This window comes from Cygnus atratus, chromosome 21 (assembly GCF_013377495.2).
Source record: "Cygnus atratus isolate AKBS03 ecotype Queensland, Australia chromosome 21, CAtr_DNAZoo_HiC_assembly, whole genome shotgun sequence".
Classification (NCBI taxonomy): domain Eukaryota; kingdom Metazoa; phylum Chordata; class Aves; order Anseriformes; family Anatidae; genus Cygnus; species Cygnus atratus.
The window spans coordinates 4,980,057-4,997,006 of NC_066382.1; positions in this window are offsets into that span (position 1 = coordinate 4,980,057).

The following is a 16,950-nucleotide window of genomic DNA, read 5'->3' on the forward strand; positions in this document are numbered from 1 at the left end:
CTCACAAAAACCCCAGAGCACCCCAGCGGGGCCAGCACGGGGCACCCGGACTTCACCAAGTGCCCTGCTGCTCCCGGCCGCACCGTGCAGCGCTATGCACGCCACGAGACACCCGGTGCTCCGGCACTTCGTGGCGCAGGAGGCACCTAGCAAGGGCTGGGCATGATTTAGCGGAGAGAGAACAGCTCTTAGAGGCCTGGGTCCTGCTCCCCAGGCACCACGGCAGCCCTTGTGCTGCTCAGCACCCACACATCCAAGGGTGCCCACTGCTCCGTGCCAAATTATTCCCTTCGCGGTCCTCCCGCTTCCCCTGCTGACCCCCAGAGGTTCACCAGCCCGGTGGGCAGCCTCCCTCGTGTGACTTGGGGGGCACAAGGCGAGGGGTGCAGGGCAGGGTCCCGAGGCACTGAGCTCCCCCATCCCCTCCTCCACGCTCCTTCCTTCCCGGAGAACGCAGAGAGCGAGGAGGGAAGAGAAAAAGGGACAGGGGAAGAAAAAAAAAAAAAGTCACAGCAAAACACATGAAAAGTAAATTGAATTATTTAAAACCATATGTTCCAAAAATGTGACAGAGCATAAAAGCCGTGCCGTGAGACTTCCGGAGGGGGTTATCCTGCACAGCAGGGTGGGAGGAGAGCTCGCCCCGGGGGAGGACGGTGCCACAGCAGCCAGCCAGGGACTTCCCTCTCCCAGGGCTGGAAGGTGGCAGGGAGCAGGGGGGGCTTCACGCTGCGTGGCGAGGGCGCCTGGCCCAGCCCTGCCGTCTCTGTAGTGCCAGGCTGCCAAAACAGCTGTCACAAGTGCCCGCGACGTGGCAGTGAAACGAAAAACCAGCCCGAGGTCAGGCACGGGGAGCCGGCGGCTGCACCCAGGAGCCCTGGCCCCGGCTCACGGCGTGTCCCTCCCCGGGGCACAGCAGCGTGCAACCGGCTCAGCCCCCTGGGGACACCCTGCAGAGGGTGAAAGTGGCGGGGACGTGGCTGGGGGAAGTCTGTGCTGCCGCTGCTGCCTGTCCCTGTCCCTAGGGACCTTGCTGCCCCGTGCCGTCACTCGCACTGCCCCGGTGCCAGCGCGCTGCACCAAAGATAGATGCGGGGTGCTGGCCGGGACCCAGAGTGGGCAGGAGCCGGTGACATGTCCCAGGCGGACGGATGGACGTGGAGCAGAGGCAGCTCCCGGGGTGTAGAAGATGCGCAACCAGCTGCCTCCTTCCTTCCCTGCTCAAACCCCAGGGCTGGGCAGGCTGAGGGCAGGACTAACAGCTCCCCGGCTTGGGATCCTTCTCCCGGCCGGGCACCCTCTCTCCTTGCCACCTTTTTCTTCCTTTTGTTCTTTCCTGCTTGCTCCTTCCATTCTGTCGTGCTCCTTTTTTCTCTCTGCCTTTTGTCCCCCCCTTCCCCAGCTCTCTGTGTAACTCTCCTTCCCTTCCTGGCTGTGCTCCCTCACCCCCGTGCACGGTCAATTCTTGGGTTGGAGTTTTTAATTGTTTTGGGTTTTTTTTTTCTCCCCTTCTTTCGGCCACAGCTTATCAATGATGCAAGAGGAATAACGCCAATTTACTTAGAATGTGTAATCCCCAAATCAGATTGGGGGATTGTATGAGGCAATATGACCTTGCATATGTCTCCATTAAAGCCAGCCAGGCCTCCTCTTGTATTCTGTGTTCCCAGTACATATTTAGACAGATAACGCTAATTGTACTTGACATGTCCTCTTAAGGATGGACTCTTCCCTCCCCCAGCTCTGCCTGCTTCCCAGCCTGACAATGCGCCAGAGCAGAGCCCTCTTGCTCGCAGCGCGGCGTGGCACGGCACGGTGCGGCAGGGCACGGCGTGGCACGGCACGGCACGGCATGGCACAGCACCCACAGGGCCAGCCGGGTGGGCACACGGTGTCGGTGCAAGGCATCGGCTGCCCCGGGGTTCTCCTCCCCGCCTGGGTGAGGTGCAGGGGTGGGGGAGCGCTGCGGGACATCGCTAATCCCCGATTACACGCTGCCCCTGGGACAATCTCGAATTCTGCAGGAAAACGAGCAGCGCACTGCCACCTCCATGGGTGCCGCCGCGCCCTGCCCCTGTCTGCCCACCTCATCCTGCCTGCCCCTGCCTCCTCGCCTCCTCCCTGCCACCTGCTCCAGCTCCCCCTGAGCCACCGAGACCAAGGGGGCTCCCTCCTGAGCCGGGGGGAGACAAACCCCACATGTCCCCACTGCCCTCTCCGCAAAAAAATGGGCTCCCCGGTGCTGGGACAGAGAGCAGCCGCTTGCCATCCCTGTCCCCGCAGCCTCCCCGTGCCCAGGGACGTGCTTCCAGCCCGCAGCGCCCAGCTCCCGCACCTAGGCACCGAGCTCCTCGGGTAAATATTTATAGCTGGCCACTGGCCGCGGATCCCAGCTCCAGCTTCTAGGGAACATCATGAAGAAATCCAGACCTCCCTCAGCCCCGTGCCCGCCTCAACGCAGCTGCCGTGGAGCGGCCGAGCAGGACGCAGGAGGAGCAGGAGGAGGAGGGAGCTTATTCCAGGGAAACCAACGGACCCAAACTCTTTGCCAAAGTGGACTCGTTTTTCTTTTTTTTTTCTTTTCCCCTTGACACAACATCCTAATTCGACTTTTTCAGTATCTTTCCTTCAACAACCTTTTTTCTTTCCTCCCCTTCCTACCCGGCAACTGCGCATTTATTAATTCATGAGGCACTAATTAGTTCTTTGTTTAATTTTGTGTTAAACAGACTGACCGGAATGATAACGACTTGCAGCGTTGCATTACGGTCCCCAACCGCCCCTGTTTTCTGACAACAAGGGAGCGCAGTGAGACTGGCGTGATGAACCCCAATTCCCACTCCAGTTGCACTTCATTAAGTCAAAATGTGACAAGAAGCTTAGAGAGCAACTTTCAGATCGGATCGCACATAACAATTGGGCAGGAAACTTTCCGGGGGGGAAGCAGAAGCGGCGCTCGCAGCGAAGGCTGGCACCGCGCGCAATTCCCCCGCGCGCCCGCCTTAAAGGAGCCGGCTCGGCCGCGGGCGCTGGGGAGGAAGAGGAGAGGAAGGCAGAAGGCCGAGCTGAGCGTGTGGCAGGGCAGGAGGCAGAGCTGCTTTCTGCTCCCCTCGGTCGGATTTGGCACCAAGGGATGTGCCAGTGCTCCGGGTGGCATCATGCCGATGCTCTGAGTGCATCGCTCAGCGCCCTCGGCTCCCTGACTCAGTTTCCCTCCCCGCGCTCCATGGTGAAGCAGAGGTGATCCTCAGCTGCCATTCAGTCGGCATGAGCCACACAGCTGTAACGGAGCTCAGCAAAGGCAGGGGCTGAACACTGACACCCACATCACTGAGAGCTCTGGCACCGGCAGAGGGGCGGCTGCCCTCGCAGGGAGGGAGCCATGCCTTCCTCTCACTTTGCACAGCGCCTGATGCACCGGCAGCACTACCGAGTTTAAAAATCGTCCTCATCAGTCTTATACTGACACTAAGCTCGGCAGATGCTGTGCAGGATGAGCTCCTCAGGCCTCGAGCTCCACTGAGTGCCACGAGTGCCCCGTTAGCAGGAGCTACGGCAAAGCGCCGGCCTGGCCCGAGCCTCACCTGGCAGAGAGAGCAAGCAGGGCTCGCTCCTCGGCACCAGCCAACATCTGAGTGACAAACGGATGGCATGGAGTTGGGGTCATCACCAGGCTCAGCTGGATCTGTCCTGGTCTTGTCAGCACACGGCAACTCCTTGAGCCCTTTTGGCTCACAGAAGTGCAGCCAAGTGTGGACAGCTACAGGGAAGTGAGAAGGGTCCTAAAGCTGCTCCCTGAGGGACAGGGTGCGAGGGGTGGAAAGGGAAAGCTGACTTCCCAAGCACTCCGGACATGGAAGCTTTGCAGCATTTCAAAACATCTTCTGCTATTGCAGGGACGGCAGCTGTGGACATAAGCCAAGATCACACAGGAGTGAAATGAGCCGGGCGGCCCCCACGCCTCTCCTAGCAGGTGTTCTCCACCCTTCGTCCCTCTCCCAGTGGAGTCAGACCCAGCCCTCGCCTTGCTCTGGAGAAGCCCAAAGCTCATCTAAGGCCCAAAGCCTTGACAAAGCCACATGAGGGACTCTTGAGGGCCACGCCAGGGCTGGGGAGCAACACCCGGGCACGGGTGTGCAGAGTGGCACGTCCTGAGCAGGCCCGGGCGGGATTGAGCCCTGGGACCAGAGCCCCCGAGGTGCTGGGGCCACGAGCACCAGTCCCTACAGGCACTACCAGAACCTCCACCAGGGTGTTTGGGGAAGGGGCCGGGCTATCCCAACACGACATTCGGCTTCACACTCGCAGCTGAGCACCACACGGGGCTGTGCTAGCAGACATGTTTGCGCTGGCTTCCGTCTCTCGTGAATCTGGAGCGCAGCAGGGACCTGTGTGGCTGACAAAAAGGCTGTTCCTGCCTGACACAAATCCCGGGAAGACAGCAGATCCCTCTGATTTCAGTTCTACATGTGCTCTGGATATCATAAAAAGGCATATGTAGACACGAACGCAAGGCTGGAGGTTCAGACCAGTGTCCAGAAAGGGGAAAAGTGCCCATTAACACCTGAGGCGAGGACAACGGAGAGGGTCCAGGCCTGCTGGGGACAAGAAACACCCACTGAGGTCCCCAGCCTGACAAACCCTGGTTTTGCAGAAGGGCTGGAACACCCTGGGCTGCTCTAGAGATGCAGCTGGGCCTTGCCATCTGCTGAGGAGATGTTTTAGAACAAAAGGCAGCACCAACCCCAGCCCTTTCCTACACGAGCCCAGCCCAGGCCCTGGGCTGTGGGCCCTGTCCGGGCATGGATGCTGCGAGGAGCAGGGCTCACGGCCTCTCTCGAGGGCACAGCAGAGCTCAGACACATCTCCAGGGTGGCCCCTACATCCCCAGGCTGTCAGGGCTGAGCAGCAGTCAGTGCTGCCAGCAAAGTTTTGGGCTGAAAATGAAGGTAGCGAGCATCCCAAATAGGTCAGGGTCTGCCCCTTGCTCCTAACGCGACATGCTAACTGTCCTAGACTCCATCCCAATCCTCTTTCACCACAACTCTCCCCCAGGATTACGGGCCCGCTGCCCCCGTTCCCTTCCCTTCCCTTCCCTTCCCTTCCCTTCCCTTCCCTTCCCTTCCCTTCCCTTCCCTTCCCTTCCCTTCCCTTCCCTTCCCTTCCCTTCCCTTCCCTTCCCTTCCCTTCCCTTCCCTTCCCTTCCCTTCCCTTCCCTTCCCTTCCCTTCCCTTCCCTTCCCTTCCCTTCCCCTCCATCTGGCTGGGAGCAGCCTGGGACCGAGCGCTCTTCCCAGCCCTGGGAGAACCCTGCCGTTTGCCTCTCATAAAAAAGAAAAATGGGAGCTATAAAAAAGGCAAAGAAAAGAAAAGCAAAGCAAAGGAAAATCACGGTGAAGGAAGAAAAGAGCAAAGCCCCCCTTCCCTTCCCACCCCTCCCCGTTACCTGCCTTTAGCACGGGGTGGAGCCGCCTGCTTCACGGCTCCCCAGGCATGTGGGGGACCCCGTGCTGCCCCCCTCTGCCCTCTTCCCACACCTGTTGAGCAGAGCCCAGCCCAGCCCAATGAAGGTGACGCAAAAAAGGAGAACGGGTGCACGGGGTGGTGGAAAGGCACGGTGGCCATGCTGGAGGAACCCCATCCTGGAGGAAACCCTATCCTGGAAGCAACCCCATCCTGGAGGAAACCCCACAGCTCGGCATCGTTGGCCACCTCTGGAGCCAGAGGGACAGGAGACGGCAGCCCCGAGTGTCACCGTCGTGTTCCCGGCACTGCCAGCCCCGGGCACGATGTGAGGATCCCACCTCAACTCCTGCCCAGCACCTGCCCGCAGTCCCCAAACCTGGCACTCAGCAGCCTCGGGTCGGCTCCTGCTAATTTGCTGTCAGGCTGCCTAAGCAAACCAATTAAAACTAATCATTAATTACAAAAAAAGAGAGAGAGAGAGAGAAAGACCGTGCGCAAATGGAGGACTGGAGAGGGCATGGGGGGAAACGGCAGCCAGGAGGGAGTGGAAGAAGAGAGTTTTGGGGGCAAGAAGTGAGTTTTGGGGGAAAAGGGGGGGTAAAGGAAGGGCCTTGAACCCCAGCTGGAGGCAGCAGAAGGAGACGGGGTGTCCCAGGGTGGGATGGGAGCAAAGGAAGCAGTGGGACGAGAGGGAGAAGCAACCGCGGGCTGTCAAGACGCACGCAGCGCCCGGGATCCCCTGTCCCTCTGGGAGCAAACCGCCTGAGACGGGGATGAAAAATGGGGCATTTGTGCAAAGCCCCTGATTATGCGGGTCTGGCGGGGGCCCTGGGGAACGGCCCGCCGCTCCCGCTGGCTCCCCGCGAGCTCTGGTGGCGGAGAACCCCGGCAGCTGTCAGCGAGGCCGAGGCCCCCGCCGCCCCCCCCCCAAGGGCACGAGCGCTTCCCAGCGCCCCGGGTGCGGGGCCGAGGGCCTGGGGCCGGGGGGTGGCAGGGAGGTGGGGGCAGTGCCATGGAAACGGGGCCTTTCCTGGGGAAACGCGCTGCTGCCCCCCCGGCCCCTGCGCCCCTTTTGAGGAGCTGTCAGGACCCTGAGTGAGTGTCACACGACCCAAGGACCAGGCGTGACCAAGCCTATTTTCTGCCTCGAATTTGATTGATTAAAAAACTTTTTAGGAAAACCATGTTAAAAGACAAAAAAAAAAAAAAAAAAAAAAGAAAAAGAAAAAGGAGGAAAGAAAAAAAAATTAAACAGAAAGGGACAAGGGGGTGGGGGGAAAGGGAAAGGCCTCTACGCTGGGTTTCCCTGGCAATAGCACCAGGGGACAAGTGTCAGAGGCAGATAAACAGCATATCCAGGCCGAAAATAAAGGTCAAAGGAAGCATGAAACTTAACACAACAGTGATTAAGATAATGATGAAGCAGGGGACCCCAGAAAAAAAAAATCAGCCTGACACACAGAAACACACTGATACGCGCCAGGCGCCGGCCCGGGAGACCCGGCCTGTGGGAAGAGGTGCAGGGGCTTGCGGGGCTCTGGGGGACCTGGACAGGGGTGAAAATGGGGAAAAATGTCACTGGGGGGCTGAGATCTCCCCCAGGCTGCTCACTGCAGGTGGAGCCTGCCCGAGGCCAGGTCCCTCCTGCAGCGCCGCACTGTCCCAGCCGAGCAAAGCCTGAATTTGCAATCAAATTCCTCAAAAGAGTTTCCCGAGGCCGGGAGCAGAGCCCGAGTGGGTGTGAGGCAGGGAGCAGGGCTGCTTTACGCTGGCTCGGGGTCTGGCTCTTTGCCTCTAGGCAAGCGGCACAAAAAGCCTCGGAGCTGCCAGGAGGGCCGGCCGCTGGTCAGAGCTCCCTGCCCACCTCCGCCCCCTTGCCAAGGCAGAGAAAAGCCCAGAAGCACCGAAGGATTCAGAGAGCAAGTCCAAGAATGCCGTACCCTTGGGCATTTACTACTCCGTCTCCAAACTTCTGGGATGATCTCACATTTCTGGAGTCCAGCTTGTGACTTTCGGTTGCCAGGACTGGCTGCGTTACTGCTGCCAAGAAGCAGCAGAGGAACTGCGGATCTTCACCAGCTTCCCCCACAAGCTTTACAGCTTGTGCCCTGGAAAGTGCTGAGCATGAAGGGGTCTCCACCTCCCCTGCACCACCTTCCCACCGGGGGTAACTCCCATCCCCTGCTACGTGTCCCAGGTTTGCCTTTTCTGGCTCGCCAGAAGAAATCCTGACGCAAGGAGGCTTCTTTAGGGGTTCCTGGGGGCTGGGGCAGATGCCCACAGCCAGCACAGGCCATAATCACACCCAACCCCACTGGGTTCAGGCGGCTGCAATGCAGCATCCCCGCACACTGCCAGGCTCTGCCACCATGCTGGGGACCTGGCGGGTGCCAGTGCACGTAAACCAGAGCTGAGAACCTGAGAGGTCCCAGCTGTGACGGGGCTCCCCGACCAGCGCTCCGCTCGCTTCGTGTTTGCACAACTTGCTCAGATCCGTGCAGAACGCTGGACAGAAATGGCGCGGTCCTCCTGCCGAGGGTCTGGGGGGAAGCCAGACTTTAGTTGGAAACGTTCCTCCACGTAGGGTTTGGGATGAGGGAGAGAAAAGAAGTGTTTCCACGAGAAGGGCTGGAGAAGCGATACGTGTACGTTTATACCCACCCGCGGACGCTCTTAATTTCTTCAGAAAGCTGTTTTCCACCAAACATATTTCAATGCAAAATTTCTACCGTGGTATTCCTGTGCCTCCCCCCTCCCCCCTCATTTATATGCATGGTCTTTTGTAAAGAACGATTCAATTAAAGCACGCCGCTCCTCGCCAGCAGCTTCTGAGCAGCGAGAGGAACTCCCCAAAAGTGGAGTGGGGCCAGGCAGGGCTGTGCCGGTCGGGGCAAGCGCCCGAATGTGCTCCTGGGGTGTGCAGGGCATCGAGGCCGGGGCATCGTGGCCTCACACCTCAGGAAAAGCATCGCAGCTCAGAGTGTCAGCTCCAGCTATTAAAAAAAAATCACTGCTCCGATCCCCGACGTTATTGGCTAAAAATGTGATTTGAAAAATAATAATAGAAAGCAGGGCCTTTTTTAATTTCATTTTTGAGCCATTACAGTTCATGTTTTCATTCTTTTTTTTTTCCTCCTTGGTAATCTGAAGAGCTAGAAATGCGATTAAAAAGAAAAAAACACAAACAAATAATGAAAGCTGAGATTCTCATTCGGTCTCCTGTGTCCAGAAACACAGACTTGGAGGGAAAACACCGAATGTCCTTAGGCACAGGGTAAAATGAAGGGCTGGCAACGCTACGTTTTGCTTAATGCTTTTATGAAGTGTACGGAAAGTCTAAGATGCCGAAGATGCTTGTAAACATTTTCCTGGGTTCCCCTCCCTGCACATCTGACAGCGAGGGTTCAGCACCCGCAGCCCCGCGCCAGGACGGGCACGGCGGCACTGGGGAGGCGCGCGCAAAACCGCCGGCAAGTTGCAATCCCCTTGGCGATAGAGCGGGTCGCATTTTATTCCTTGCACGGAAAACCAATCCCACCCCTCAAAGCAGCCAGTGCAACCTGGAGATTTCACACACAGGTGTAAGATTACCGCTCAGCAGCGAGACGACTGCTTTTATCAAAACCTTTTTTGCATTTGTCACTGAAAATAATACTCTGCATTTCGAAAAGCTTTAGGAGCAAAGACCGCTTTCACTTTCTAGCACGCTTATGCTGCTTTCTCTTGTTTGGAAAGAAAACACAGCCACTCCAGAAACAAACACAAGGGAAAAAGGAACAGGGCAGCTACAAAAAAAGGAGCAGGAGTGAAGTGCAGACCCGTGCCCTCCAGGCAGCCCCAGAGCAGCGCAGCAGGGACCCTCTCTGGCCTCTGCTCTCTGTCGGCAGCCCCGCTGGGTCCCCACGGGCACAGACCCGACGGTGCCTGGTCCCCCGGCCCCAGGTCGGTTTGGGCACGCTGGCTCCAGGCTCCCCAGGCTGTGGGCTCGCAGGGAACACGCTGTGACATGTGTGTCCCTGCACACGCAGGGCCAAACCACCGCGCACACCTCGCAGACGTGTGCAGAGCACACACAACTCCCTCGCCATGGCCGAGGAACTGTCAGGAGAACACAAGCAAAAGCTGCTTCTTGACAGCGAGTCATTTATATTTTAGCTTCGTTCCATTATCCTAACGAATCCTTCATCAGCAGATGCAATATTAACAGCAGAAAATCAGCTCATTACATCCGGGGGGATTTCATCAAGTTGACAATCATATATGCAGCTACCCGAGCCTGGAGAGGACACTGCTCTCGTTATTTAGTTATCTCGGTTTCGTCTTGGAGGCTTTTTCTTGCTAGCTTTTTGGGGATGAGGGTCAGTGGTTGGAGGGCACTACCCAAGCAGCTACCAGACTCTGGAGCTTTTAGGATGCTGGCCCATGGACGGAGGCCCTCAGATGGAAAGGCTCCAACCCATCCACAGCAGCTGCAACTGTTAAAGGGAAAAAGAAAAACAACTTGTTCGGCCTGCAACCTCCAGAGCCGTGAGGGCATTTCCCTGCAGAGTTCAGGCTCGGGGGGGTCTGTACAGCCCCTGCCTTGTGCCCCCGAACATCTGGGGTGGCTGTCCTGGTTCTTCTGCTCCAGGCACGACCCCCCACCCAGTGCTGCACGAGGTCTCTGCAGGCGTCCTCCTCCGACTGCAGTGTCCCCATAGGGATGAGATGCATTCAGAGAGGCTGGCATTTTGCAATGAACTTCCCAGGCAAGCAACAGAAGAGGCAGCCTGGATGAATCGAAGGGGAGGAGAAGGGAGTCAGAGGGAGCTAAAGGATGAGTTCAGAAGACTGTGGAGCTCTTTTCTCTCCTCCCTTGCTCAGGCAGCACTGAACACCACAGCTGAGGACGCCAGAGCAGACTGCCAGGACACCTTTAGACCATGCCCTAGAACACAGCTGGAAAAAATCCACCTATTGTCTCGTGCAGCGTCTAGGTGAAAACTTTTGACTCCTTGTTCTTCTTTCCCCTGCGTATTTTTGCTTCAAAATCACAGAACTGGGCATGCACATTTCAGGGTTACCCTTACTTTTTACATCCCCTGCTGGGGCTGCGGGCTGACGGGTGCTCCCCGTGTCCCTGCGCTGCACCAGGCCCACCAGCAGCTCTCCAGGTGACTCCAGGTGGGGTGCGGAGCTGCCAAAATCAGGGCAAGGCTGCAATGCATGGTCCTCGGTGTCTGCACAGGTAGGGCTGCCCAATACTGCCCGCAAGAGCCCTGCCTGCTCTGCCTCCCCTGCGAGGGCTCTTCCTCAGCAGCAGCCGAAGAAGTCAAGCAGAGGCTGGTGATTTCAGCTGCAGAGCAGCAGTCGGGCTCCCGGGGATTCCCCTCCACCGGGGGATGAAGCTGGCGAGAGCAGGCTGGGGCAGGACGTGGGGCACCCGTGGCAGGTGCCCAGGTACGGACGAGCCTCTCGGCTGCTCAGCCCCAACCACGCACCCGAGGGCAGAAGGCAGCCTGCCGGGGAGCAACACGGTGCTTGCATCTCCTCCTCCAGCTCCGAGGGGCCTGGGACGGGCATTTTACATTTTCCCAGCGGGGCCTGGATTTCTGCACAGCAAGGAATATGTTCCCGGGACGTCAACTCCAATCTCTGCTGCGCTCTGACAGATTTAAGCTCCGGTTTGTTCGACAACATCCCAAAGTGTAAGAAACTGGGGGCAGACTCTCTAATCAGGCTGCAGGACAAAGGCCTGCTCTGACCCTGTCACTTCCACTTACTCCTGCTGTCTGTCTGGCTGCCCCCACCCTCTCGGCAGCCTCCCTGCCCACCCGCGGCCGCCCTCCCTCCCCGAGCACAGCTGGGCTAATCCTGCTCCTCCCGCGTCCAGCGCAAATCCTCCCCAGAGTAAACCAATCCTGGGAATTTTTATTAGATTATCAGCCTGCCAGCTCAGTGCTGGCTGGACTAATCCTAATCAGGACTGATTTCTATTAGCCAGCTTCGGGGAGGAGCTCTGCCGTCCCAGCACCCCAGCCCCACAGCCGGGGGAGCCCGAGGCCGTTTTCCCCATCCTGTTCCGATTTTCCTTTTAGAAAGGAGCACGTTCAGTCCGGGATCCCAGGCTGCAGCGAATGCAAAGTTTGCCCAGGGGCTGTGTACATGGAGTGGCTCTGGGCAGCCACAGGGCGAACCCTCCCCGGCTCGACGCTGAGCTGCGCGGGCAGCCGGCGTCCGAGCCCCTCCGGCCCCAGCTCCCGGCCGGCACGGGCTGCTCAGCACCGCGCTGCAAGATGCTTTGTGGCAGGGGACACAGGCCTGCCGGGGAGCTGCCCGAGATGATGGGCTGGTTTCGGACAAGAGGCCAAGTGGCCGCTGCTCGAGTGACCGGGACAGTTCGCAGCGCTGGCTGAGTCAGCGAGGTCTCCATGCCCCATTACCCATGCCCAAAGCAATCTACTCTCACTTCCCTCCCCGTTTTATCACAGCAAACCATCTCCCGGGTCTTTCTTTCCAAACCCCAGCCCCAGCCCTGGAACTGACCTGCCCGAAAATGTTTGCTCTGGACTGAGGCTGGCCAAAGTTTTGCCACCGCCTTAACAGGACTGGAGTGGAGCCACAGCGGCAGCCGAGCAGCAGGTTACAGGAAGGGTGCTGAGCAGAGAGGGCTGCGTCCCTGCCTCCGTCCCCTGTCCCATCCACTCGCTCCGTGCTGAAAGCACAACTATTAACAGCAGCCCCCAGGGGACTCCAACGCACTTCTGAGCACAGCCAGCTGCGCTGCAGCCGCTGCAGAGATCAGACAAGGAGCACTCAGCAAAGCCTCTCTTCCCAAAAGTGATTTGGGATCTTAAAAACCTCCCGGAGAAGAGGGGTCATTTAAAACCTAATTGCTGTTAAGCCTCTTCTAAATGCGCCTGCTCACCCTCACGCAGGCACAACCACGGCATCTCCGTGCTGCCTTCGAAGGAGAACGAACTGCCCGCAGGACCGAGAGCCGCGCTGCCCGGGGACCGCGGCGCTCTCTGTGCTGCGCTAGCAAGCAGGCTGCCCTCACATACAGCAGCTACAGAGACAGAAATACATCGCACAGGGCTTTGAGAAAGCCAAAAGATGCCCTGGGCTGGGACCGAGACTGAAAGTGCTTTACACCTTCATGAGAAGCCCCAGAAAGAGCCACAGCCGTGCAGGGGAAGCGCCACACGACCCGAGGGAAACAGCTCCGCGAGCAGCTCCCCAGCCAGCGCCCGCAGACACGGCGTGCTGCATCAGCTCGGGGATGTCGGTGTAAATCAGCAGGAACTGCCCAGGACACCGGGCTGTAACCTGGGGCAGCTCAAGCCCTCTCCCTCCTCTCCGGCCAGGCTTACAGCACGGTCTTGCTCTGGTAGGTGGCAAGGTTTCCTAAGAGAGAGTTAACGAGATCCGGCTGGAATCAGAGGCTGCAGCAGGCTTCCTGATGACAGAGAGAGAAATGGGGGACTTGGTCCAAACCCTCCAGAAACCACATCAAAAAGAGATGTGGGCGAGAGCCAAGAACAGATGATCCAACTGTGAACGGGCTCTGTGTGTGTATGTGCTTGTGTGTGTGCGTGCGTGCAAGCCGAGGAGAGAGGAAGAATCAAAAGAAAGAGAGAAAGGAAAGAGGAGGAGTAAGAATGAACAGAAAGATGGAAAGAAAAGGTGTGGAGGCACGAGATCAGGAAGGGACCAGAATTGTCACAATGTGTGTGGCCTGCTCGCAGGCACGCGATGAACAACAAAACATGGTAACAATATATAATAGATGTCATGTGTTAATGATAAACACAAATCAGGAGAAATACTGGGCCTGTCTCTGCCTCCTCTCCGCTTGGCTCTCCAAGTGCTGCAGGAGCACGGGGCCAGCCTTGTTGCAGCAGGGCAGCGCGAATCCCTGACCGTGGTGGATCCGTGGCCATGGGCAAACCCCACGCGCTGCTTCTTGCTCCGCTGCGAACCTGGCTGCTGCTCTGGAGCCCCTTCACAGGGGCAAGGCGAAGGCAGCAGATTTCCACAAGGGAGCTGCTGGAAGAGCTGGGGCTGGAGCCCACGGGGCTGGAGACCCTGTGCTGCGATTTAACCTCCAGATGAAGGCTTAGCCCATCTAGATGCAAAGCAGCATGAGCATTATACAACGCTACCAGGATGGGGCCATCCACCCCAGGCTCCTTGCTCAGCCCTGCCTTCCAGAAACTTTTTCCAGGTAAAGACGGGACCCCAGGACCAGCCAGACGTGCCCCTCTTCTCAGGATATACAGCCGGAGGGATGGAGAAGGAATGCGAGGGCCTCTACATCCGAAGGCACGTGTCGTGTGCCAGCTGTCGGCCCAAAATGCGTCAGTACCACGGGCAGAAGCGAAAGGGCCCGGGGAAGATGGGAAGCATGGCAAAGTGAGGACAAGATGAGGAAAGGGAGGATGCAGGAGATGACTGGGTGACAGCAGGGACACCAGAAGATGGGATGGGAAACGTGCAGAGGGAAAATGAGCTGCCTCTGTCCTCCACAAGAGCTCCGGTCTCGAGCAAGGACACTCGCACAACCCCAGCCTCACCGCGCAGCTGCGGGGAACGTGCCCGGAGCTGGGCCATTCCCGCGTGCAATCAGGGAAAGTTTAGACTTTCCTCCCCCCGCTCCCTCTTTTTTTTTTTCTTTTTTTTTTTTTCCTCCAATTTATCAGCAGATTGTGTGGAGCCGAGTGGTGCTCGCCTCACCCTGCTAAATAAAGCTTTGGTATTTCTGATAAAGCCATCAAATTCCTTATCACGCTGACACAAAGAGCATTTAAAGAGACACACACGCTCTCCAGCACCCTCCACGGCCCCGTCCGAGGCGCCTCCGGGTAACCTTTGTGAGCTGGAATGAACAGGGGGGGCTGCTGCGAGCCCCCCGGGTCCCGAGCACGGTGCCCACGCTGCAAGGGTCCTGCTCGGTGCCGTGTCGGGGCGCGAGGCCGGGTCGGGTCCGGCTGCCCAGAACCCCGGGACAGCCTCGAGAGCTGCACGTAAATAACGCAGGCTGAGACATGGCATCGACAGAAATGCCCTGCAACAAGCAGAGCATCGACGGCTGGAAAATCCTATCAGGAGGCCGGCAAAGCCAGGAGTCTGGAGGTGTTTTTAACGTGGGAGAAGGGGAAGAGGATGGGAGATCTCGGGCTGTCGTGCAGCCACGCTGGGGCTGCGTTGCCCCTCGGAAGGGCTTTTCCTCGTGCTGGCCAGGACGGGGTGTGAAAAGACGGAGCCGTGCCGCAGCCTGGACTTTGGCCCTACCTCTCCTCGCTGCACCGGGCTGAAACCCGCCGCGGCCCCAGCGCAGGCAGCCGGCGGAGCCCCCGCTCCCTCCCCGCAAACCCAGCCCGCAGTCATGCTCTCTCCTCTTTGCCACAGCGCAGGCTGTTGTTTAACCTTCAAATTTATTATTTTTAATTATTTTGATTTATAAAAGCGTGCGGCAGTTAAAACCACATTAAATAAACTCAGCGTTACGGCGCTTAACAAACACACATAACTTTGGACTTCTGAGGACTCCATAAAATCATCAGCTGCCTGGAAGTCGCTGCCGCCGCTCGCCCGCACCCGCCCTGGCGCGCTCGATCCTGGCCGGGCTCCCCCAGCCCTTCGTGCCCACGTCCACGCGTGCCCATGTCCACGCATGCCCTACACCCAGTCTGAGCCCTTCTCGCACCCCTCCTCTCCATCCGCAGTCCCCCAGCAGCTCTCCTTCCTTGGCTCTCTGCCCCTCTCCATCCAAGTGCAGTATTTCGGCGGTGAACTTCGGTGTTTTGAAACACCCACGCGGGTATTTCAGCCTTGAACCTCCCCGTCCCCAAAGATGTCCCATCCCATTTAGACGCTGCTGGGATTTCAACAGAAGAGCTTGTGAGGTTTTGATACCCTAAACATCGAGCAGCGTTTGGTCTCTGCTGCCTGAACCAGGGCTTGTGCCCGGGTTCAAAGCCGGCTCTGGGCGCCACAGCGCCTCTCCCTGAACGGCAAACAAGCCAGCCTGGGGGAGGCGAAGAGAAGAAGCCATTAAAGAGAGGCAGGAGGAAAAGAACCAACAAAAAAAGTGAGGACACCGGTCTGGCAAACTCCAGCAGGGATCCCCTTGGGAAATTAGGTCCCTTAGGACCTGCTCCAGCAGTAACGGGGGCCTGCACAGAGCGCCCTGCCTCGCGGCCCCTCTCCCCACCTGCCGACGGATCCCAGGGACGCGGAGAGCTCGCAGCCGCCGCCTCCTCCCCTCCGTCCTCGCTCGGAGGAGCAATAAAACCTGCCGATGCTTTCACATCCCAATCACCTGCTGTTCCGCAGCCTGGCAGGGCCATCCCGAGGAACTCGGTGGGTGGGCCCGGCGCACGCAGAAAGTTGAGGGAAGAGACTCTCGCTCCCCTGTTTCATTGGCATCTGCAGTAAAACATCAGTGATTTATACAGGAAGTAGGTGAAGAGCAATTATAATTGATTGGGAATCATTTCCTGATGGTGTCTGGGTGTGATTGATGGTGCCGGCCGACTGCTAAAGGACAGCAGGCGCTGAGGGGAGACGATCCGGAGCTCCCGTCCGCGGAGCTGCGTGCGCCACAAACCACAGAAGCCCCGCTCGGAGCCACGGCTCCCCCCACACCTCTCCCCCCACCCCAGCTCCCCAGCCCCGGCACAGCCCCCGCCGCCCCCCTGCTGGCTGAGCAGGGCCCTGCCTTCCCCCAAGCCTCCTGAGCCCCCCGGGAGGACGTTTGGCCTTGGTGGGCCTGGTGTGGTGCGGGCCGGGGGTCCCCTGCCTTTGGTGGGAACTGCGGGGCGAAACCTCCCCGCACCAGCGTCCTGTCCGGGCGCAGCGCGGCGACATCTGGCACCGCTGCAGCCACTCACCCTGACGGCCGTGCTGTCCCACGGGTACGCCTGCACTACCCCGCTCATGTGTGAGAGCAGCACAAAATTCACAAAGAAAACCTTTAGTTAGGAGTCACAACCGAGTACCCCAAGCGCCTGCTTCAAGCCGAGTTTCACACTCGAGCAGAAGCTCCCAAAATGCCGTGAACCTCTCCAGGAAACTCCAGAAGGTGTTCGGAGGCTGCAGCGAGGGTACAGAGCTACAAACGGGGAAACTCAGCCACTGGGGATTAACGTGAACAACTGAGATAGCCCCTTCCTTGGCGGGGCTGAGGAGCTCAGCGCTGCTCCCCTCCTGCTCCGAGCAGCACACCGACCCGCCTCGCCGTGCCTAACGAGGACAGCCAAATCCTGCCACGGTCTGAGCTCAGGAGAAGGATTTTTAGGCTGACAGGTGTGAGGTTCCTGTCCCATTGACCGTTTGCCCGTTTTGTTTGTACTGAGCTGGAGGGCACCGGAGAGTGGGGCAGAGGGGGAGGACGCCGTGCGGGCCCCCTGCCCGCAGTTTGGGTTTCACCCCCTGAGGAAGGCTCCTGCGCGCACTGCGAATGCCGGGGGCTGAGACAAGGGATGCGGACGTGCTAAATATA